This window comes from Dipodomys merriami, unplaced genomic scaffold, assembly GCF_024711535.1.
Source record: "Dipodomys merriami isolate MVZ:Mamm:240054 unplaced genomic scaffold, mDipMer1.0.p SCAF_617, whole genome shotgun sequence".
NCBI lineage: Eukaryota > Metazoa > Chordata > Mammalia > Rodentia > Heteromyidae > Dipodomys > Dipodomys merriami.
Genome location: NW_027206199.1, coordinates 192,357 through 198,603, shown reverse-complemented (window position 1 = coordinate 198,603; position 6,247 = coordinate 192,357).

Here is a 6,247-nt window from a genome sequence, read left to right as displayed (position 1 = left end):
TAGTGGTTTATTGGAGATAAGAGTCTCCTGCCCCGGCTGGCTCTGAACCATGATCCTCAGATCTCGGCCTCCTGAGTAGCTAGGATTACAGGTGTGAGCCACCGGCACCAGGCATGGGATCCATGCTTGTAGACCCAGCCACTCACATGACCAAGTGAAGCAGGAAAGTCACTTGAGCCCAAGCCAGCCTGGGAAACATAGAGACCCATGTTCAAAGGGGAAAGGAAAATCAGAAAAGGACCAGGCACCAATGGCTCACATCTACAATTCTAGCTGTTCAGGAGGCTGAGATCCGGAGGATCATCATGGTTAGAAGCTAGCCCAGGTAGAAAATACAAGACTCCATCTCCAATTAGCCAGCAGAAAACCAAGGTAGAGGCAGGGCTCAAGTGGTAGGTCAACAGCCCTGAGTCCAAAACCCTGGAACCAATCAAAAAAAAAAAAAAAAAGGCAAGAGGGTCTAGTAGAAAATACTTCAGGGGCTGGGAAGGTGGCTCAGTGGTAGAGCACTTGTCTTGCATGCATGAGGCCCTGGATTCAATTCCTCGGCACCACATAAGCAGAAAAAAGAAAAGCCGGAAGTGGCACTGTGGCTCAAGTAGTAGAGTGCTAGCTTTGAGCTGAAGAGCTGAGGGACAGCGCCCAGGCCCAGAGTTCAGGCCCCATGACCGGACCCAAAAACAAAAAACAAAACTTCAAACTACTGTTTAAAAGTACTTTTAACAAGTACTTTAAGCTGGGCACCAGTGGCTCATGCCTGTAATCCTAGCTACTCAGGAGGCTGAGATTTGAGGATCACGGTTCAAAGCCAGCCCAGGCAGGAAAGTCCGTGAGACTCTTATCTCCAATAACACTAGAAAACCAGAAGTGGTGCTGTGGCTCAAGCGGTAGAGTGCTCGCCTTGAGCTGAAGAGCTGAGGGACGGTGCCCAGGCCCAGAGTTCAAGCCCCACGACCGACCAAAAAGAAAAAAGAAAGTACTTTAAACCAATAGTTTCCAGCACACCAGGCACACAGCAGGCATTCCACAATGAATGAATAACCAAACACAGGCTCTTCCCCTGTACTGGGCTCCGATTCTGAGTAGAACCTACCTGAGAAGTAGAATCCTCCCTCTATTCCCACCACTCTGTGCCAGTCCTGGGTCTAAGAGTCAGGATGCTTGCTATAGGGTCTATGGTACGTTTCCTCTTCCACGCCTCAATTTACTCATCTTTAAGATGGGGTAATGGTGATATCAGATGATATACAGGAATACACATTCCCCAAAAGGAGAGTAATGATGCTAATAAAATACTGAGCCCAACAGGATGTGTGGGCTGTTAATAGTGTGAGGGGCACATGATCATTATCACATATACACTCATCAGCTTCTGGAAGAGTCAGAGACAATGTAAATACCAGAATTTTACATTCACCATTACTCAACCAACCCATTGCTGAGCTCATTGAGCTAGTGACTGCCTGTAAGGTCATTCAAATCCAAAATGGAGGGCCCATTATTGTGGTGGTACTGGTACTGTGCATGCTAATGCAAGTGCTCTATCGCTGAGTTACATCTCCAGCCCAAGAGGTTCCAGTCTGAGAGCAGAGTGACTTCTGGTTCCCTTCACCCTCTGCTCTCAAATAGGTTCAGGTATTACTTTTCTTACTTTTTCTTAATGCTGTAGTAGACAAAAGCCAAACAAAGCTGGGCGCCGGTGGCTCACGCCTGTAATCCTAGCTACTCAGGAGGCTGAGATCTGAGGATCACAGTTCAAAGCCAGCCCAGGCAGGAAAGTCTGTGAGCCCCACAACCAAAAAAAAAAAAAAAGCCAAACAAAATTGAAAGTATTCTGGAGGGTGGAGTGCAGTGTACAAGCTGTTTTTACTTTCACATTCTCTTTGAAGAGTTCTGTAAGAGAGCCCAGGATATAGAAATTTCCATCTGAGGCCAATACTATATTCCTGTCTTCATCTGTTTTCTGTTGCTTCCTCACAGATACCTAAGATTGAGTAATTTATACAGGAAAACCTTACTAGGTTCACAGTTCTAAAGACTGGGGAGACTAACAAGTTGGCCCTGGCTTAGCATCTGGTAACATGGCAGTAGCATCACATAGCAAGACAAGTATTCTACAGAGAGCTTACTTACATAACAAATTTCCTTCCACAACCTATTAACCTAGGAACAGTTTAACTCATTCTTAAGGACTCTGCTCTTCACCTTCCAGAGTTCCCACCTTAGTCACTCACACCTATAATCCTAGCTACTTAGAAGGCTGAGATCTGCAGATCACTATTTGAAGCCAACCCAGATAGAAAAGTCCTTGACACTCATCTCCAATTAAGCATCCAAAAAAGCTGGGAGTGAAACTGTGGTTCAAGTGGTAGAGCTTTATTAGCCTTAATCACAAAAGGTCAGGGATAGTACCCAGGTTCTGAGTTCAAACCCCAGGACTAGCACCAAATTTCCATCTTTCAAATATCATTAAGATCTAAAGTTTGGGGATATGGTTCTCCCAATTGCATATATGAGAACATAGATAAAGCATAGTACCACATACAAAGGGAGAATTAGGTGAACAGGACCCAATTAGTGTGTGACTCCAAAATCTCTAGGCTTTTCTGCATATCTTAGCTATGGAGCCCCAATCTGAAAGGAGAAAATGTTTTTATGTTTGCTCTCTTTCTTCTCTCTTCCTTCTTCCTTTTTCACTTTTTGTTGGTTATGTGGCTTGAACTCAGGATCTAGGTGCTGTCCCTGAGCTCTTTGTTCAAGGCTAGTGCTCTACTGTTTTGGCCACTTTGAGCCACACCTATTTTCTGGTGGTTAATTGGAGATAAGTCTCATCAACTTTCCTGCCCAGGCTGGCTTTGAACCATGATCCTCAAATCTCAGCCTCCTAAGTAGCTAGGATTACAGGCGTGAGCCACCAGCACCCAGCTCTTCCTTCTTCCTTGAAGGAGAATCCATTGCTTTCCTGAACGAGTGGGAATTAGACACATGGCTAAAGGTCTGTGCAAGCTTTAGAGAGAATCTGAGCAGGTTGGTGGGAAAGGGAAGATGGCGGCCAGGACAAGAGATGGGGAGAGAGAGAGAACTGTGGTTAAGGGGAATCCATCATGCTTCTTTACACCCAAAGAACAAAGAGCACAGATTCCATGATGGCATGGAGGATTCTTGCCTAAATGCAATTCAGGATGGGAGTATTCCTCAAAGGAAGTGTCCTTTCACCAACTGCATACAGGAGTTTGTGTTCGGGCCATTACTCTGATTTATTTTTTTGTCGGTCATGGGGCCTGAACACTAGCCCTGGGCGCTGTCCCTCAGCTCTTCAGCTCAAGGCTAGCGCTCTACCACTTGAGCCACAGCACCACTTCCAGCTTTTTCTGCTTATGTGGTGCTGAGGAAGCAAACCCAGGGCCTTATGCATGCAAGGCAAGCACTCTACCACTGAACTACCTTCCCAGCCCCTATTTTGATTTTATGTGAAGAAAAAAGTGTAACTTTCTTCTGAATCCCCCTCTCAGAAATCCCTGGAGTGTCACTGAAGATGAGAGAAAAAATCCCTGGTGAAATGCTCTGCATAAGTGTGCAGCACAACCTTCTCTACTTGTCCTTAGAAAAGCATAAGAGCCTCTAATCTGGGGAACATCCCCGAGACTCTCAATCCTGTTTACTAAACAAGGCAGTCTTCCATTTGGTAATTCTGAATCTAGTAGAGCTGCTAGTTACAGTATTTCTTATCACACTGGCTATAGGCACCTATGACCTGGACCTGACAGGGTTTCAGTGTCCAGCCCTTGGGCTAGTGCTAATTCCACAAAGGCTATGACTCAAGATACCAATCAGAAGCATCTCTGGGATGGAACTATATTGATAGATCTATATCTATAAATGCAGGTAGATATAGATCTATCTATCTATCTATCCATATATTTTAAGAGGCAGGAGGTTAAAAAAAAGTTTCCATCTCCTGGGGACATTTAAAGGTGATGATGTAAGTCCAGAACCTCTTGTCTGCCCTCCCCTAGGGCATGCAGGAACCCAACTGCAATAGCAATCTGGTCCCTGTACATTAATAAGAGCCCTGTAGACTTTTGAGTTTCTCCAGTGTTTGACACCAGTTTTGTCCCTAGTTACTAGGTACAAAAAAGTTTCCCTCAGTCTTTCGCAATGTCAACAGAATGTTAACACACTGAAAGCCAGGCAACATCTGCTCTACTTCTCAACACTGCAGACCCGCACCTCACACACCTGTCTTTCCTTTCTCCAGATCATGCTGATGAGGGCATCAACACTGCTATCAGCAAGTACTAGATCCTTGTGTGTACCCCTCATCTGCACACATCAACCTTCCGAGTTCACCCTTCCCCTGATGACCTGAGATGAACTGCAGTGCATCACCCAGAATAGTACCTGACATGTGATCACCATCAGGGATGATGGGTGAAGGCTGCTGACCATACCCAGTGAGTCTGAACTAGGGACTTCCTAATGTAGGGACAATGCAACCTATCCTACTGTCTAAAGTCACCAGCAAAAAGGAATTCTCAGCAGAGCTCCACCTTCCCACAGTTGACTAGCTGGTTTCAGTTTCAGACAGGTCACCAAATGAAAGCACAACAAATAAAAAGAAAAAATCCTCCAAGTTGATCTTGAAGTGTTTTTTTTTTTTTTTTTTGCGGGGGGGGGGGGGTGTGGGGTGGGGGTGGGTCCAGTCGTGGGGCCTGAACTCTGGTCCAGGGTGCTGTCCCTCAGCTTTTCAGCCCAAGGATAGCACTCTACCACTTGAGCGACAGCACCACTTCTGGCTTTTTTCTTTTTGCTTATGTGGTACTAAGGAATCGAACCCAGGGCCTCATGCATGCAAGGCAAGCACTCTACCACTGAGCCACCTTCCCAGCCCCTATCTTGAAGTTTTTAATATACTTTTAAGCAGCCCCAACAACACAGCCTTCCCCAGCTGTGTGAACTTGCAGTACTGTTTCATGCAACAAAGTTGGCTGATTTTGAACTACACTGCCTCTACCACCTTAAAGATTTCATTCTCTTTGCCATCAATCTTCCCATACTAAGCAACAGCAAGGAAGGATAGCCAGGGGGGCAGTGGTTCATGCCTATAATCCCAGCTACTCAGGAGGCTGAGATCTAAGGACCATGGTTCAAAGCAAGCCTGGGCAGGGGAAAGTCCAGGTGATTCATCTTCAATTAACCACAAAAAAGCCAGAAATGGAGCTGCAGTTCAAGTGATAAAGTGCTAGCCAAGTGATAAAGTGCTAGCCTTGAGCAAAAAAGCTCTGGGATGGCACCCAGATGAGTTCAAGCCCCAGGACACACACACACACACACACACACACACACACACACACACACACACACACACACACACACACACACACACACACACACACACACACACACACACACACACACACACACACACACACACACACACACACACACACACACACACACACACACACACACAGAGAGAGCAAGGGTGAAGATAGAACAATGAAAACCTCTGCTCTGAAATTGTGTTAGGAATGGGGTGTGTGAATGGGCTGGGAAGGTGGCTCAGTGGTAGAATGCTTGCCTTACATGCCTGAGGCCCTGGGTTCGATTCCTCAGCACCACATAAGCAAAAAAGAAAAAAAGCCAGAAGTGGCGTTGTGGCTCAAGTGGTAGAGTACTAGCCTTGAGCTGAAGAGCTGAGGGACAGCGCCCAGGCCCAGAGTTCAGGCCCCACGACTGGACCCCCCCCCCCCAAAAAAAAAGGAATAGGGTGTGGGATAAGGAAGAGTGATAGAGGATTGACTGGAATCCATCCTCTATGTCACTATGAAATCCCTCCTGGTGCCAGGCACTGTGGCTCATGCCTATAATCCTAGCTACTCAGGAGGCTGAGATCTGAGGATCACAGTTCAATGCCAGCCCAGGCAGGAAAGTCTGTGAGACTCTGATCTCCAATTAATCACCAGAAAACCAGAAGTGGCAAAGTGGCGCAAGAGGTAGAGTGCTTGCCTTGAGCTGGAGAGCGAAGGGAAAGTGTCTAGGCCGAGTTCAAGCCCCAAGACAAAAAAAAAAGAAAAGAAAAGGAAGGAAGGAAGGAAGGAAGGAAGGAAGGAAGGAAGGAAGAAAGAAAGAAAGAAAGAAAGAAAGAAAGAAAGAAAGAAAGAAAGAAAGAAAGAAAGAAAGAAAGAAAAAGAAATCCCTCCTGGTATAGCTAATGTGTGCTGATAACAACAGAAAAACTCACAGA